Below are 17,932 nucleotides of genomic sequence, written 5' to 3' on the forward strand. Positions count from 1 at the left end.
TTCACTGATATATTGAGTGCTTTTAAAATATAATCTGTCAGTCCAGCAGTTTATACATACTGTAATTCATTTACAGATACCTCTATTTTGTCTATTTCTAATGAAATATTTGGAATTTTCAATAATTTTAGTGCAAAGAACAAGCAAAAGTACAAATTTGAGCCATATTATAGAATATTTCAATCAGATATCTAAAAGATGGATTCTATTCCTCCACTGTGCATTATTGCACTCTGTTCTCTGCTTTTCGAATAAGTTTAAAAGTCTGTTCTCATGAAAATACAGAGCAATGATTGTCATGATAAACTTGCTCAGCATCACCGTTTTTATCCAATGAAAATATTTGTGGTAAGTTCTAACAAACAAGTGAATTCATGCGAAGGCTTAAATTAAAGAAGAACTTTAACCAAGGATTGAACTTTATGTCAATCTGTAGCCGATAACCCTTTTTCTAAAGGAAATCTTTACCTTTTCTCAAATAGATCATCAGGGAGGGGGTCTGTATGACTGATAATGTGGTGAAACCCCTCCCACAGTGTGAGGTTATCACCGGGATCCTGACAGTTTGCAATTTGTGAACCTCGCTACATTGTGGGAAATAATGGCAAAACAAGCAATATCCCTCACTGTGCATAGAACTCTCAGTAACAAACATTCCGTACAGATCACCTGGCAGAACTAATGATATCACCACCTGTGATACATTTCAGAATGTAAATCAGAGAGAGGAAAGATTTTACAATAGGCAAACACTGACTAAATAATCTATGAATGAATATTGTAAACAGCAAGTAAGATTATTAATTATGTTATTTTTAAAGAGAATCTGAAGCGAGTATAAAACTCGCTTCTTCTCTTATATTCAGCAGGGGCATGTGTGCCCCTGCTAAACCTCCGCTATCGCGCCGCACAACGGGGGTCCCTTACCCCCCAAATCCCCTCCGTCCTCGCCGGGGATCTCTTCCGCATTGAGGCAGGGCTACCCGATGCAGCCCTGCCTCACGCGCGTCTGTCAGCGCGTATCTCCGCCTCTCCCCCGCCCCTCTCAGTCTTCCTTCACTGAGAGGGGCAGGGGAGAGGCGGCGATGCGCCGCTGATAGACGCGCTGTGAGGCAGGGCTGCAGCCGTTAGCCCTGCCTCTAGGAGGAGCAGCAAAATCTACGACCAAGTTGGTCGTACATTTTGCAGGGGGGAATTGGGGGGTAAGGGACCCCCGTTGTGCGGCGGGATAGCGGCGGTTTAGCAGGGGCATACATGCTCCTGCTGAATATAAGAGAAGAAGCGAGTTTTTTACTCGCTTCAGTGTCTCTTTAATACAGTTATTCTTTAAGCTTACCTCTCCAGATGTAGATAGCATTTTAAGAAATATTTTGGAATGTTTAAGGATACCTTACCCTAGAAAAAGTCATTTAATATAAGCACAATGGTATGTTCATGCTGGATCCACATACCTCTGTGTTGTCCTTTCCACTCTTCATTCTCCCCAGTCCTAATAATCACTAATTGACAAATGTGACTGTTGGCTAAAGTCACATTTTAAAACAGGAAGAGGCAGGCTTGCTGTGATGTTCCCTCCTCCAATCCTGCTCACTTTTCCTCCTCATATGGGGGGTGAATAGGGTCGGAAAGAAAAAGGAATGGGAGGTTTATAGGAGGGAAGATCACAGCAAGCCTGCCTCTTCCTTCAGCCGAATGTCTAATTTATAGGAGTGATTATGGGTACTAAGGGGAACAAGGAGAGGAATGGATAATGCACAGAGGTATGTGGATCCAGAATGAATATTCCTCTGTGCATAACTTAGGCAGCTTAACCTCAGGTCAGATGTGCTTTAAATGCTTCCTCAATACTGAGTATATGACACAGTTACCTGGCATATTTGGTAATTTAGTCCAAAGCTCTGAATCACGATAGATAAAAAGCACAGAACACAGAATACAAGATGTGCATGCTTATATTCTATGGATGCTAATTTTGCTATGACTCCTATTCCAACAATTTAATGTACAATAGGCATCAAACAAATTCCATTTGATCAAGTTGTCTTTTCTTGTATTTTTCTTCACCGAATTAGAATTTTAATTTTCTCTTCTTTTTCGTAGCATTATTGTCTACTGATCAACCCATATATCAGAATGAATAAATTAAATATATATTTTATTATAAATATGTATAACTGTAGATACCCTTTCATCTTCATCTAACATTGTAAACTTGTCATGCTTTTATAAATACCTTTGAAAGTTTCATTCCTTCTCCTTCTAAGTAATTGTAAAACTTATTTTTAAGGCATTGTATTAGTATTTTTTTTAATTATCTAATAGCAGTTAATATATATCGTGTGTAAAATCCTTATGACAGTGTGTGTTTTCTGATTTCTGCTTATTAGCATGCAGATACACCAATGAATTGACCTAGTTTTATCTTGTACATGGTTTGTTTAACATCTTTGCAAGACCTATATTTTCATAAATAAGAACAAAAATATATAAAAAATTCATACTTACGCACTATGCAGAGAATAATTTCCAGGACACTGACTTCATGTACCTAAATAATATAAAATGTCAATACATGTTTGGTGACAAAAGATATTCAAATAACATGTTAACCATAAATGTTGATATACTTAGGACAAGCTTGTGGTAAGTGTCAATTTTCTTGCATTCCTGTAGGTTGAGCTAAATAATATTTTCTTTTATCTAGCTGCTTTTTCAGAATTTCACATATACATTAAAAATGTTTTTAATGTTATGCTACAGAAATTAATTGTAAGGGTTTGAACACTGATAAGATATAATGATTTCTCCTCTTTTCCTGTAGAATTTTATGTATTCGCCCAGTGCCTGGGAGCCACCATGAGTTGAACTGTAAATTGTAAAATCTGTTGTGTCCAAACTTAGAGCATGAATACTTTAGTGGAAGAACCAGAAGTGATAATCAGGGAAAAGAAAAAGGACCGTGGCCAAAAGTTAGCATGTCACAGCCAAGAAAATCAATTTACAGAACTGACGTTACTCACTTGACAGTGTAATCCAGCATAACACTCTCTCCTCAGCTACATTATTTGACTTCTGGAAATGAATATTTTCTTGGGGAGAAGGGGGTGCTTGTTGTAATGGACCTTTATTAGATTTTCTATGGTAGTTGGTAATATTAGGCATTAGGGTTCTGCTAAGTTGGGGTGGTGACAGGGAATGTTATGCTAGGATGTTTTGGGGGTAAAACCAAAAGCTCTGCAAAAGCTGACAAGAAAATACATTAACAGCTTGCACCAACATTTCATTGTAACATTACCAGAATTAACAAGGCACAATGTGGATATAGATGCAATTTCATTAGCCAGATCAAGCAGAGATAAGTAATTTAAAATACAGTATCTGTATAAAGAAACACACCATTATTGACTAAGTAAAGATTCATCATGAACAGTAGTGCACAAAAGTTTGTGAACTCTTAAGAATTTTCTAAATTTTTTACATGAATATACTTTTTTTCATCCTAAAACTAGGTAATAAGAACAAACAAAATACATTTGGTTTCTCACAATTAGCATAAAAATGGTGTTTCTAGAACAAAGTATAATCTTTTTATTTAGTCATGAAATAAAGGTTTATTTTTTCTGCATTTAACACTTTTTTTGCTGGTACTGTAAGGATTAAAAACCTTTAAAAAAGTACTAATAATTTTGAATATTTTCTTGCTTGCTGGTGGACTAAAAGGCAGTTTATTGACAAGATGTGAAAATATCACCTTGGAGCAAACTCAGGAAAATAAGTTAATTGCATATGGGCCCATGTGTCTCTTTTTAGCACCCATTTGAAGTGTCTCATTATAGTGGCCTCCAATTTATAGCACACCCTATAGCGTCCCCTATGTTTTTCTCACTTACAGTGGTCCCTGTACTGTGCAATGCTTCATGGTGGCCCTGTGCTATTACCCCTTATTTTCCCTGTTGATCCAGTGGTCTCCATTATATTTATAGCTTTCCCTGACATCTAGAGGTCCCCTTTATCTGTATATAACTTTTCCTGGCGGTCTGCTTCTTCCCTCTGTCCTTTATATAGCTTTCTCTGGTAGTCTAGTTGTCCTTCTTTTCTACAGCTCTCCTTGGTGTTCTTCTGTCCCCAATCCTTTATAAAGTCTGATTTACCAAGTCATTTCCAGAGATCTGCAAAATTCTTCAGTGGGAATATCACAAGTGATCCAGGAAACCTTGGCTGGGTAATTAAAGAATTGCCTCCCTGACCTGGTTTGTGCTGAAACATGGTGAAACACAGTGAGGGTTAGCTGTGTGACTGCAATTTTATACAGGTTCCTACTGGAGTATTTTTTAAAATAAACCCAGACTTCTCTGTATTATAAAAATCTTACTGTGTAAACTGCATATAACTGTACTTACTAACTGATGATGGACAATTCTGTCCATTAATGGCAGATTTTTTATGCTTCAATTTTTTATATTGACCCGGCTTCTTGAATTGCTTATAATATTCCCATCACCATTGGAGATAATCTGACATCTCTGGGCATGTTTAAATAAATGAGATATTGCCTACATGCTTCTGGACATGCAGCAAAATGTTATGCATTTTTAAACATTTTAAAAAATAATCCTACTGAATTTTTTTTCAACATTTTTCTATTAAAGTAATTAAATGGGTTACAACAGTGTTTAAAGGAAAAAGAGAGAAAAGTAAAACACACGATCATACGTACAAAATGCAGAAATGTCATTTTATAAACCTACTGGGTTATTTTATCTTACCATTGCTCTCTGTTTATGTATCATTAAATGATTACACTTGATATATGCAAAACCTCTTTCTCTTCATAGGCTATGATCTGAAGTTGAAAGACCTATGAAAAGACAGAGAATGATAATTTTGAGTTCGGCAAAACAGATATACATGTGTGTTCATCAGCAATCTTCGTTACATGTTCGTTACCTCAGCAAAGTAATCAATCTGTAGTAAGTCATGCTCTTGATCCATCCCTTGTGAATCGACCAGGCTTTATCTTTCGAACATCTATGCTACATTGTGCTAAGACAGCACTTGGCTGTATACAGCATACAGATAAATGACGTTACAAGAAGTTAGGAAGTGAATAGACATAGGAGTAACTAGAAGAAAGTGAAAGTGGGCTCTGTAGCTCTGGCCTAGATTTATATACTAGCCTCTAAAGAGTTAAATATGACCTCACTCGGCAGGGACGTACCAGTCACCCATCGCCTGCAATTGGCTGATAAGAGCATGCGATGGATGACACTGTCCACGCCTGCTCAGATGGGAAACGCCATATTTGGCTGGGAGCAGAGAAAGGTTTAATCTTCAGTGTTTCCTTTTTTTTTTTAATTCAATACATTTTTATTAAGTTTTTCAAATACAATGCATATAGTAATACGTTGAACATAGTTTAAGGCTTTAAGGGCCACTCTATACAGAGGAATACCGTTGCATAGTGCTAATAGCGTCTGGCCATGCCATCTCACACGTAGCAGAACTAAGGTAAACCCTCTGTTATGAAGAATCCTCAGCCAGTCGTGCTGAGAGATTTCATTGCTGGATAGGAGCATGAATATTCTTGATAAAAGAAAAACGACTGGTAATATAATTAACATAAAACAAGAACTTATCTTCTATAATTAACAACATGGCTATCACCTCTATGTATATGATTACGCTTTTAAATACCTAACTACCTTAGAGCAGAAATACTAATGTACCTGGACTGTACTGAAGTACAGCAGGATTAGGGTGTGTTGGTTGTATATCCATCATAGACTCCTTTTACTCCCACCAGTCCGAGCAAAATCATAGGGATATGGGGGCCAATTGCCCTTTAGTTAATTGACATAATGCAGTCTGGACTTAATTGTCCCTATGTGCTCTTAATCTTGATTCCAAAGAGAGGTTGTATTGCGTTAAGTATATTAGCTGGGTTAGCGTAGGTATTTCCTTAGATTTCCAATTGATCATAATAAGATGTCTAGCGGCTGCAAGAATATGGAAAATCCCTCATCTATATTTAGTGTTTACTTTTTATCACAGAGCCATGGCACAGCGCACAGCTCACACTTGCTGATAACTTGCTGATAACTTGCTGATGATGGTAATTAGACAGGCCGATATCCTTAAACACACACGGTGAATACCCTGTAAATGAAGTAGTATGTCCCAAGACCATTGTTTAATGTACTGTGAGAATGTTTTCATAACAATGGCTCATGTTTTCTGGTGCTTGCCGTCAGCTAGTCTGGCATATGCACTGGATATCTCTTTTACGGCCTTGTAGAAGACATACAAAAAGTTCTACATTGTGCTCCTATAAATGCCTCTACTGATCTCCAAGAGAAATTCTCCTTAAAGATAAACTCTGCAGAGCAAGCCCTTTTAATAAGACCAGGTTGGATGATAATGGAGATGTTGCAGAGGTGGAAATTGCAGGTTCTGGTAACATTTTGGATGTGGGGGCTGAAGGAGAGTGCAGAGTCCACAAGGTGACGCCCAGTCAGCAGGCCTGAGAGGTAGGGTGGATGGCCGTGCTGTTGATCGTGATGTGAGTATCTGTGAAGGATGGTGCAGTGCTGGGGGCGGGAAAATCAGTAGCTCAGTTTTTTCTTTAAGATTCAAGTAACGAGCAGGCAATGCGGCAGAGAAATTCATTAGCTAAGCATTAAAAAAGGTCCGTATACTTAGTTATTGAATTGTATGGTATTATAGAAGAGACAATATATATAAAGTTTAGTGGTAGATATCCTACATGGTGGTTAATTACTGTAATGCTGCAGAACAGTATATGCAGAGCAGTATACCTCAAAACATCCAGCATTATGACAGCTCCAGACATCCAGAGCCATTTATAAACAATACAAAAATCAACAGCCAATTAAAATCCTTAAAAGCCACTGAGTTCACAAAAAACTAAAGACTTACAGTGGAACTAACTATACTCATAATGTCCTCTCTACTCTAAAAGATAAGCCACATCATTTTTTTTTTTGGGGGGGGGGGGGGGGGATGTCTTTACAAATAATATTAAGGAAATCCTAAAAAGTGTTAACTTCCTGCACGTTCCTGGGAGCAGAGAAAGGTTTAACCTTCAGTGTTTACTTTTTTTTATTAAAGAGCCATGGCACAGCGCACGGCTCACACTTGCTGATAACTTGTTGATAATGGTAATTAGACAGGCTGATATCCCTAAACACACACACAGTGAATTTCTTAGCAACTATATAGGTTTTCACTGTGTGCTGTGCAAGAGTTCAGGTCCACTTTAAGAAGGCTGCTTGCTAATTTGAAATGATAATGCTGCTTTTTTGTGTGTTTTTTTTTTTCTCAATGATAGGTGGAACTTGCTGGTCCTCATGGTGCACCTAAAACTTGAAATTCAAAGTGACTAATAAAGCCCCTGACCCCAAGGGCCCAGCTAGCAGCTCGTGCATGGAATGTTCCTCCTACCAAAGGAGCCCTTTTAGCAAAACTGAAGAAAAACTAATCCTATATTGGTAGTATTATTTAAAGTAATCCTTTCTTTCAAAGTGTAACAATGTAATGGCATAAATGATCATAAAGGAAAATTAATAGAACTCAATGTATTGCAATTATGTTACAAAAGCGAATAACCCTTTACAAACCCACACACACAGAGACTCGGAGCTCACCAGCCACTCAAATGCAGTAAAGACATCAAACATCTAATGTCCATACAACTGATTAAAAAGACAGTCAGGGGCTTAGTTTTTTTTTAGTTTACAAAAATATGCATTACTTTTTGTAGCCATATATGCCAAATGGAAGCTCCTCTGGATTCAAATGTGTCCCCACACTGGCCTGTAACATGTTTAATATTATAAGCAAACACTCTATGCTTAAACCTGCATAACCACTAAGAAAAATCATAGTCAAGTACTAACTAGGGTGCAAAATGATATGAAGTCCCAGTCCATATTAATAAAAACAAATGGCTCTGTTATATCAAGACAGTCCTCTCTTGTGCAGCTCTGTGTAACAGGGGTTTGCATCAAGATAACAAGATAAAAGAAAAAGGAGTGCCCATATAGCGAGGTTACCTTTTTAATAAAATAGAGCCTGCCCTACAATCTAAAAACTTGCAAAGTTAAAATCAATTGAAAGCATATAATTATCTGCTCAGCTTCTCCAACAAGTCATGGCCAGCGGCAACCAGTATGCACACATGCCAGGGGAAATAAGGTCAATCGCTCGGCTTGCAAGTTCTGTGTATTGTTGGAGGAACTGAAGAGGAAAAAGCGCATACAAAATGCAATAAAATGCAATACCTTTCTGTCACCATTGACATACATTAAGTACGTTTTAGATGCGTTTTGGGAAAATATGCAGCAAGTTCAAAGATGCACATTTCAGAATGCAAACATATGCGTTTTTTCATGCATCCCAATGACTTGCATTATGTGCATTAAAACTAGCATTTTCCGCAAGGCTAGCATTTCTGCCTAGTGTGTTTGTACCCTGAATGTCAGACAACAAGTGTCTGCAGTGATTGATTAGTCGTGCCTTTGGAGCAGAGTATGAATGTTGTAACTTTATGTAGTACCTGTTCTATAGCTCTGAACAGATATGTTTGCAGGCCGACTCAGTTCTAATAGGCCATCAAATAGGTTTAGACAGCAGGTGTTTGCATTGATTAATCAGCTGTGTCTTTGCTGAAAACACTTGCTTGTTGCAACTTTATGTATTTACGTAGTACCTGCTCCATATCTCTGCCCAGCAAGTACTGCGACTCAGTACTAGCAGGCCATCAAATGAGGTCAGAAAACTAGTGTCTGCAGTGATTGATTAGTGCTGTCACAGTATGAATGTTGCAACCTTATGTAGCACCTGCTGTTTAGCTCTGACCAGCCAATACGTTTGCAAGCTGATTCAGTACTAACAGGCCAACAAAGGAGGTCAGACAACAAGTATTTGCAGTGATTTATTAATACTACCTCTGCACCAGAGTATTACATAGTTACATTACATAGTTATTTTGGTTGAAAAAAGACATACGTCAATCGAGTTCAACCAATACAAAGTACAACTCCAGTCAGCTCCCTCATATATCCCTGTTGATCCAGAGGAAGGCGAAAAAACCCTTACAAGGCATGAAAACCCTTACAAGGCATGAAAACCCTTACAAGTATGATTGTTGCAAATTTATGTAGTACCTGCTTTATAGGTCTGACCAGTTATTACATTTGCAGGCCGACTCAGTACTTAAATGAGGTCAGACAGCAAGTGTTTGCAGTGATTAATCAGCTCAGCCTTTGCAGCAAAGTATGAATGTTGCTTCTTTATGTAGTACCTGCTCTATAGCTCTGACCAGCTGATACGTTTACAAGCCAATTCAGTAATAACAGGCCATTAAATAGGGTCAGACAGCAAGTGCTTGCAGTGATTAAAGAAATACTATCGATGTATGCATTTATTTTTAAATGCTGTATGTTGTAGCACACATTAGGGGAAGTACTAGGAGCAATTTGATTCCTCACACAGCTGTTCCTCTCAGCTGTAAAATCCTCTGTCAGTTTTGGCGTCAGTGTTGGATACAAAATGTATCTAATACTGGGCTCCCAGAGGGCTAGACCATATCTCTGCACAGGGGAGTTGCTATCAACTCCTCAGTTTATAGTTTAATTATCACCTTGCTGAAAGAATCTTATTGATATGGTGGTAAGGGGTTAAAGATTCTAGCAATGTGTGTTTATTATCTTTGCTTCTCTTGACTGATAAATATACTAATAATGCTAATTGTAGACAGTGGTCTGCCCCTCTCAGCAGCTTGTAAAGTGGATACAGCCTGGAGTGAATCACCTCAAGCAGGCAGCCAGTCTGAGTGTAAACACAGACTCGTGGTATAGCTAGTTATATTCCAGCAATATTTCAGCTCATTTAGTTACCTGTTACCACCTCAGATCAGCCTATTTCTCCTCATGTCTGCTGCATGCTGTGAGTGACACAGTGAAATATATTTGTGAGCTGTGTGACAGAGTAACCAAGCAGCTCAGGGTGACCCAAACTACTATGAGCTGTGTGAGAAATGAATTTTTAAGCAGGGATAGCGACAGAGAGACCTGGGTGAATAAATAAAGTGCCCCTAGCACTAGTGGTAATGTGTACACTAATATAGAGTATTAAAAAAAAAAGTCGTTTCAATCGATAGTATTCCTTTAAGCAGCTTTGCCTTTGCAGCAAAGTATGAGGGTAGGAACACACAAGGCAGAAACGCTAGCGTTAACGCACATAATGTAGGTCAATAGGCTGCATGAAAAAACACATTTGTTTGCATTCTGTAATGTCCATTTTAGAAAACACTGAACTTGCTGCATATTTTTCTAAAACACATCTAAAACACACATAATGTATGTCAATGGTGATGCAGAGGTATAGAGTTTTATTGCGTTTTTTTATGCAATTTTGTTTTTCTAAAAAAACAAGTTTGATGTATTTTCACTACCTGTTGACTTCCTAGTGATAATCATAAAACACATATAAAAAACTCATACAAAACGCACAAAAACGTACTTGGGATTCATATGTCCGCAACGCAAACGCAAGCAAAACGCATGTGCGAAACACAAACACTCAAAACACACTTAAAATTCACAAGCACATATGCAGCAAAAATGCAACCTTTCACGCAACACCTAGTGTTCCCAGCCTCAATGTTGTAACCTTATGTAGTACTGGCTCTATACCTCTGACCAGCTGATACGTTTGCAGGCTGACTCCTTACTAACAGGCCATCAAATAGGGTCAGACAGCAGGTGTTTGCAGTGATTAATCAGCTCTGCCTTTGCAGCAGAGTATGATTGTTTGAACACTTTGGGCTCTATTCATAAAACTTTACCGCAAGTTTTCCGCTCAAAACAGCTGACTTTCCCGACCATTTAGCAAAGTGGGCATTCATAAAAGCAGTTCTCGCATGAAAATCTACAATCCCCCAGCAAAGCGAGAAATTTCTGCCTTCTGCAGTGTTTTTCTAGATTTATCTAGAAAAAAGTAACAAAATGGCTATTCATAAAGATTAGAGGAAGCGGTATGTGGAGGGGAACTACCGCTTCCTCTGATGTAGTGAGAAGCCTGCGAATTACATACAAGTGAATGGGACAGACCTCCCAGAGAGAGCAGCGCACGGAGGGACTCTGCCGGCTTAAGTGTTTCAGCATGCCTTCCGACAGCTTACCGCCAGCCTTCAGCGGGAGATCTCCGCTCTGCTATTGCAGCTGCCAACATTTTTATGAATGCGCACCCAGAAGTCTAAAATACCGATGCGGTATTTTCCCTCCACTAGTTTTTACGGCACACATTTTTTATGAATAGAGCCCTTTGTAGTACCTTATTAGCCTATTTAGCTATCCCTCACAATTGTTTGGGCGGTGGTGTTATTAGCCCGCCCCGTTATACATTTTAATAAAACCTAATAAAAGTTATATTTTAGGTACTAAAGTACTGTTTGAGGAGGGCAAATGGGGAGTGTTTCAATCCTAGTGCTTTGATTCTATTACCCTAACTCATTATTGATTAGTTTGGGCGCTTTGCAAATGGCAGTAGTGACAGGGTTTAGAGAGAGAGAGAGCACTGGATTAAAGAGGAACCATAATGGAGTGTAGTACAATGTAATGCATTCTTCAGGATAACTAACTATATGTTAATTATCCTTGTTTCAATATTAGAAACACTTCCTAACCTAGAGCCAATGGGTTTCTGAAAAACACTAATAAATATTTTATTTAAAATTCTTTACCTTCTTTTTCACTTTTATATTTAATTTTTTTTCTGTATCCTTATTTCTTCTTCTGTATGCTACTCTAGTTACATGTCTATACTACTTTATATTTCTGTGTATTTATAACTAGCTTCTTCTACCATTTTCATCTGCTTCCTTACTTATTATTTTATACTTCTGTTGTACTATTTTATTCTTTTCTTTGTTTTCTAGTTCTTCTATTCTGTAAGTCTGATATGAGAGCAGAGTCTACTGTCTGTCCTGGTGCATCCAGCTGCAATACTGATATGGAGCCTGATTGGTGACTCAATCTTATTTACAACTGGGCTTCCTACTACTAATAGTTTATCATGCAGACCAATATTCATTTGATGGAAAATTTCAAATAAACCCCCAACAGGACACATTTTTGAATTACCCAAGAAACATTTGCATCAGTCAATTTTAAAGAGGTCCTCTGTGATAATTCTCAAGCAAAGGTGCATATCCCAAAGCAGAACCATTACTGCACAATCTGCCATCTCAGCCAGAGCCATGAACGACCTTTCCAGTCTGCAGCATGGCATTCAAACTCCCTTATCGCATAGTTTCCCAACCCTATCCTCAAGGCCCACCAACAGTACAAGTTTTTCAGAAAACCACTAACATTCACAGGTGGGGTAATTAGTGTCTTGCAGAGCTGATTAACTACCTCTGTGGATTGCCACAAAACATGCACTGTTGGTGGGCCTTGAGGACAGGGTTGGGGAATGCTGCCTTATGGTATGTCCAGCAAGCTTCAGAAATCAGGTGTTTCTGAAATTTAGCAGCATGCTTGTTTCTAGTGGTAGACTCTACTGCAGCCCAAATAGACCAGCAGGGCTGCCAGGAAACTGACATTGTGACAAGGAAATAAAGCTGGTAGACTCCATATCCCCTCTCACTTCAGTAGTCTTTTAAGGAATACTATAGCTGACAGTTCTTCTCACAGTACTAGGTGCAGTGTACAGCTAGCAAACCAGGTAGAGGACTACAAGTACCATGCTGCAACTTTTATGTTAGAGACTTTTCATTCATCTCCCTGGCAGAAATGAATCAAAGTATAAGCAACTCTGAGATAAAGTTTAGTGAAGATTTTTGCTCCTGCAAACTAACCGAACAGATAATCAATGGTAAGGAAAACCTATATGGTGATCTTGTTTAAACCCCTATAACCAATATATAGTCTGATACACTCATCTCTTATCTCCACAAAAAAAAAGTCCCAGCAGGAGATGTATGAAGGGTCATATAAAACCTTTGTCTAGGTTCTCACTTATATAATTCCTCATAGCCATGTTTCAGGGTCAAAGAGATTATACAAACAACTTCTAGTTGGCATGGTCCCAGGAAGTAAATCTATGGGACAGTCATAAGATTGATGTGGAGGAAAATTAGCAGCTTGAGGAGAAAATACATCACTGAATTTAAGATTAGTGGGACTTAGTTTTTGATATGCATATCAACACTGTGCACAGGTAATGTTCACAAACCGTTCACGTGGCAATAATTTGACCAACTGTTCAGATTTCTAATCAATCACAGGATTGTGGAATCTCAACCATAGAAATGCTAGAATTAAGGAAGAAGATGACATCTTTAACAAAAATAATTTCTGACACTCCATATAAATGGCTCCCACTTTTAACTGTAAATCAGGAGTAGAGATAATCGGCTGATCGACTTGTAAGGGAGAATCATCAACAGCAGTAACAAACATCTTCTCTGCTTGAAAGAACAAAGAGAAATCGAGAGCCCAATATGGTGTAATATTGTTAAGTTGGTTGTGGTTTAAAGCAAAAAATCTTAGATATACTCAGAAACATGGGTTACCCATAGGCAACCACTTCAAGTGCAGGTGGGGAGCGAGTATTAGAACCTGACCCCACTCAGGTTTTTAAGATGTCGCTCTCTGTAGATAGGAAATGGGGTAGCACCCCTCCACCGAGGGTGGAATCAAGATTTCAGCAAAGCTTGGAGTACAGAGGCGCCAGAGTAGAATAAAAACATTTAAAAAACGTCTAAAAGAGGGAGATGTTCAGGTGGACTTACCTCCCTCAAAAATATAAAACTCAATTGAGTCGCAATATATCAATACAAATTTTTTTTATTCAACTCCACTTAGTGCAACGCGTTTGGCGGGTGTGGTCCCGCTTCATCAGGCAAACAGGAGTATAGCTCAATGGGTCTAAATGCAGAAGTGAGCGCCTCTGTGAGTTTTATATTTTTGAGGGAGGTAAGTCCACCTGAACATCCCCCTCTTTTAGACGGTTTTTAAATGTTTTTATTCTACTCTGGCGCCTCTGTACTCCAAGCTTTGCTGAAAACATCGTATCTGCTAATTCAAAGGTAGGAATACCCCACTGTTGAGCTAAATCAACATTCAAGAAGTTATTTCAGTAGAACGACTATCAATAAAGGCTTGACCAAAATGAATATTTACCCCTAACAATTGTGAAGGGTAACAGCAATCATTCATATATTTGAGGAAATACATTGCCACCTAGGTGTTAAGGTTTTGCAGCAACTTTCCTATCTTGACTGGACAGAATTTTACCACATGACTAGATTGTGAGCCCATCTGAGGGACAGTTAGTGACAAGACAATATACTCTGTACAGCGATGCGTAATATGTCGGCGCTATATAAAGTACTTAAATAAAATAAAAAATAAATAAATAATGACCTTCACCTCCACAGTTCATGGACCCTTGGTCCATCGCCAGTTTTTTTCTGCAAAGAATAATCTGAAGGACCCTAACTGCATGGGCTCTTCAGGAGAAACAGAATTAGGAGGACAGACATTGGTCTTATGGGCAAACAAAACTGTCCTGAAGTCTTTGTCGTAGTCTGTGGTCTACTCTAATAGACAGGAGGATTACCTCATCTATTGTAAGTTAGTAGGTGCCACACGACTGACCAAATGATCTTTAAAGGAGAACTGTAGAGAGAGATGTATGGAGGCTGCCATATTTATTTCCATTTAAGCAATACCAGTTACCTGGCTATCCTGCTGGTCCTCTGCCTCTAATACTTTCAGCCATAGACCCCGAACAGATCAGGTTTTTCTGACAATTTTGACAGATAAGACAAGATTAGCTGCATGTTATTTTCTGGTGTAATTCAGACACTTCTTCAGCCAAATAGATCAGCAGGGCTGCCAGGCAACTGGCATTGCTTAAAAGGAAATAAATATGGCAGCCTCCATATACCTCTCACTACAGTTCTCCTTTAACAGTTTCTGATAATCCATACAAGTATTGATCAAGAAGGGCGGGATCGTTCCACCTGGTAGAAATTGCTCACCTGCAAAATGCAGAGGCCTATTCTTCCACTAACCCAATTTCCTGTTTAAGATGCCTAATCTTTTGTGGATGACAGGTCACGATCAAAGTATAGCACATTCATGGCTTTAAAAACCTCTTACAGAAGTTAGATCAAAGTCCCTGAAGAAGACTAAATGCTCAGGCTTGGGGATCCCCTTGTAACAAAAAAATTATTAGGGCCACTTTTTGAGACTCTGTCCCAGAAGCTTTGGGGCGTACAAAGAAATACATTCAGCAAGAATTCATAAAGTTGCTGAACTGACTTCTCATGCCAGAAAAAAAAATCCTGGTACTGGTAATTTAGGTTCTGCAATGGTAACTGCATCTTCAGCAGCAATTGATTCACTGACTGGAGGCATGTCAGCCTGAGGTGTGGTTGGAGGAATAGCCTGTACAGAAAGTCGTTTTACTGCTTCAGTAAGTCTGTCGATGCATTTCCTCCAAAGTAATGGTCTTTTATGGCCAGTGATAATGTAAGGACCAGAAGATCCACCGTCTTTTTTACCAGTTCCTATACCCCAATCTATCTCTGCAATCTTCACCTTGTGCAGCGTGCTCTCGCTTGAATGGAAGACAAGTACAGCCTGCCAGACTTCGGTTACACCAAGGCCTTAATGCGCAAGGTGAAGGGACTGAATACCTTTAAAGTGAATCCGAGATAAACTTTTACTCATTGCGTAATTGTGTTCCTTTCATATAGTTTATAGGGCATTCCTCAAGCCAAATACTTTTTTTGTTTTGTTTTAATACTCTAATTCCCTATAAACTAAACAAGCCTCGCCCACAGCTCCTTTTGTGCCTTGGCACTGTAGCAAGGGCTTATGGGAGCTCAGTCTGGGCAGGAGGAGGATGAGGTTACTAGCCATTGATTTCAGAGGCAGAGCAGAGGAGGGAGGAGGAGAGGGGACTGAATTTACACACAGGCAAGCTGATAGCATCTCCAGCCCTCAGCCTGGGACAATGTGACAAACAGAACATGGCTGCCTTCATTGTATCACAGGAATAAATACCGTATATACTCGCATACAAGCCAAATTTTTCAGCACAAAATATGTGCTGAACAGTCCACCCTTTGGCTTGTATGCGGGTCAGCTGGCTGTGCTCCCCATTCCCCTATGTCCTCGCAACATGATGCGTGTGGTAGTGAGCTGACAGACCTTCCCGAAAGCATGCGGGATTACATAGAAGAGATGCAGTTCGGAAGATTGCACTCTCTCTACTCCCCCCTCCCTCCCCCGTGATGTAGCTGGGAAACTCCTCTCTGCAAGGCTGAGCTGTTAGGAGTCACACTAGGGACATGTGCTTTATGTGACAGTCAGATGCACACTGAGATTATACTCAGCGCTGAATACAGCCATGGCTGCAACTCACTATCAGTGCTTCTGACATGGTAGTGAGTTACAGCCATGGCCGTATGCAGCCCTGAGCATAATTTCAGTGAGCATCTGCCTGTTTCACAAAGCACATGTCCCGAGTCTGACTCCTAACAGCTCAGCCTTGCAGAGAGGAGATACAGCAATAAAAGCAACAACAAGAAACAAATAGACATTTCCCGGCCACATCACAAGGGGAGGGAGGGGGAAGTAGAGGGAGTGAAATCTACAGAACTTCAAAGGCATTTATGGCAAGCAGGGGCTGCGTGAACATTTCCCAGCAGGGGGGAGGGAGTTGGGTGAAACACTATGATGATCTTCCAGAGACTACATCTCCCTGCATGCTTTGCTGACCCTGCACATGCTCAGTACAATACAAGATGACAGCAGTCAGGAAAGCAGCATGTGAAATGCAAAGGAGATGATGTGGGCTGTGTGTCTGTAGCCTAAGCAGTTATATTTCCTGCCTGCAGCTTTGCAGTTGCTGGGGAAGTACTCAGTGCCCTGGTGAGTCCAGCTTCACTTAATCTTACTTTGGAGTATATTCCTTTATAGCAGAATCCACTGCAGACAGTCACCAACAGTAATTTGACAGTCCAAATTCCAGGTTGTGGAAGATCTGTCTTTGGCAATGTCCCTAGTTTTCAGCAGGATTTGTATCAAGAAGAGGCTGACTGCTGGGAGCTAAGCAGATGTGAGGGGCGCTGACAATTAGCAGAAATGTGGGTGCACATCTGGCTATGGGAAGTGGGGCTGTCTCATACTGGAGGCCCACTTGGCTATTTATACTGTAGAGGGGGCTATACTGGGGAGGGGAGTGATACTGTGGAGGGGGCGATACTGTGGAGGGGGCTTATATGGGGGTCAACCACTTTTTCCTGTTTTCTGAAGGAAAAGTGGGTACCTCAGCTTATATGCGGGTTGGCTTATATGCAAGTATATACGGTAATCATAAACTTTTGAAGCTGTTTACAGCTAGATATGCTGTGTAAACTATCTAAACTTTAGATAAGATATATAGACAAGTAACTATCAGTTTGCACAGAGCTATGATACAGGCAAGTTACAGATGTCTGATTACAATTGTATACAATCTCTTAGTCAGGAAGACAGGGGTCATACACATATATCAGATGACTATCAATCCTAATCGTGAAAAATCTCATAGTCAGCAAGCCAAAGACCATACACATAAGATCAGACAGGTACAAGGATGAGACAGAAGGGTGGTCAAACAGGCAAGAGTTGGTCCGGGCAGCAGGCAATAGATGGTTAGTAAACGGGCAAAGTTTGAGGCAAGGATTCAGACAATGAGTAAGCTATAGTAAGGAAAGACCAGCAGCGAGCTCTAGTGACTTAATGCTATCACAGGCAACTTACTGCGCTAACTAGACTTATATACTGCACTGCACCAATTAGGAGATCTCCCCTCATTAGCCAGCCAATGAATGCTACACCTGCCTCTAGTG

The 17,932-nt window shown here is 39.7% G+C and overlaps 1 protein-coding gene across 1 annotated transcript in view; it reads right to left on the bottom strand.

Moving 5' to 3' along the window:
- The window catches only part of LAMB4 (laminin subunit beta 4), a 198,192-nt gene that overhangs the window by 168,776 nt on the left and 11,484 nt on the right, over window positions 1–17,932 (bottom strand). The window lies entirely within an intron of this gene.

This window comes from Hyperolius riggenbachi, chromosome 3, assembly GCF_040937935.1.
Source record: "Hyperolius riggenbachi isolate aHypRig1 chromosome 3, aHypRig1.pri, whole genome shotgun sequence".
Lineage (NCBI taxonomy): Eukaryota > Metazoa > Chordata > Amphibia > Anura > Hyperoliidae > Hyperolius > Hyperolius riggenbachi.